This window comes from Eimeria mitis, genomic scaffold (assembly GCF_000499745.2).
Source record: "Eimeria mitis Houghton genomic scaffold, Emh_scaff3448, whole genome shotgun sequence".
NCBI classification, from domain to species: Eukaryota; Apicomplexa; class Conoidasida; order Eucoccidiorida; family Eimeriidae; genus Eimeria; species Eimeria mitis.
In genome coordinates this window covers 1480-1862 of record NW_013571789.1, presented here as the reverse complement: position 1 = coordinate 1862, position 383 = coordinate 1480, and the positions used below count along the sequence as shown (strand labels likewise).

The window sequence follows — 383 nt, the reverse complement described above, 5'->3', positions numbered from 1 at the left end:
TTGTCTTTGTCTTTGTATTTTGTCTTTTGTCTTTGTATTTTGTCTTTTGTCTTTGTCTTTTGTTTTTCTCTTTGTCTTTGTCTTTTGTTTTTTTTTCTCATTGTCTTTTGTTTTAGTCTTTGTCTTTTGTTTTTATTTTTGTCTTTGTCTTTGTCTTTGTTTTTTTTTGTTGATATTTTTGTTGTTTTTCTCCCTCGGTTTATATATTTGTTATGTCTGCGTTTTGTAGTTTTTATTTATATTTAATATTTTTTTATTTTTTTTTGTTTCTTTTTATATTATTTCAGTGTATTTGTTGTTTCTTTTTATTTTTTTATTTTTTTTATTTTTTTATTTTCTTTTTTTTTCTCTCCCTTGCTACAAGTAGGCACAAACAAACCCAG

General features: G+C 22.7%; 1 protein-coding gene across 1 annotated transcript in view; it reads left to right on the top strand.

Moving 5' to 3' along the window:
• Nucleotides 1-383, top strand: part of EMH_0066220 (uncharacterized protein) — a gene marked incomplete at both ends in the record, with an annotated part of 3642 nt that overhangs the window by 2346 nt on the left and 913 nt on the right. The gene's annotated exons all lie outside the window — the stretch shown is intronic.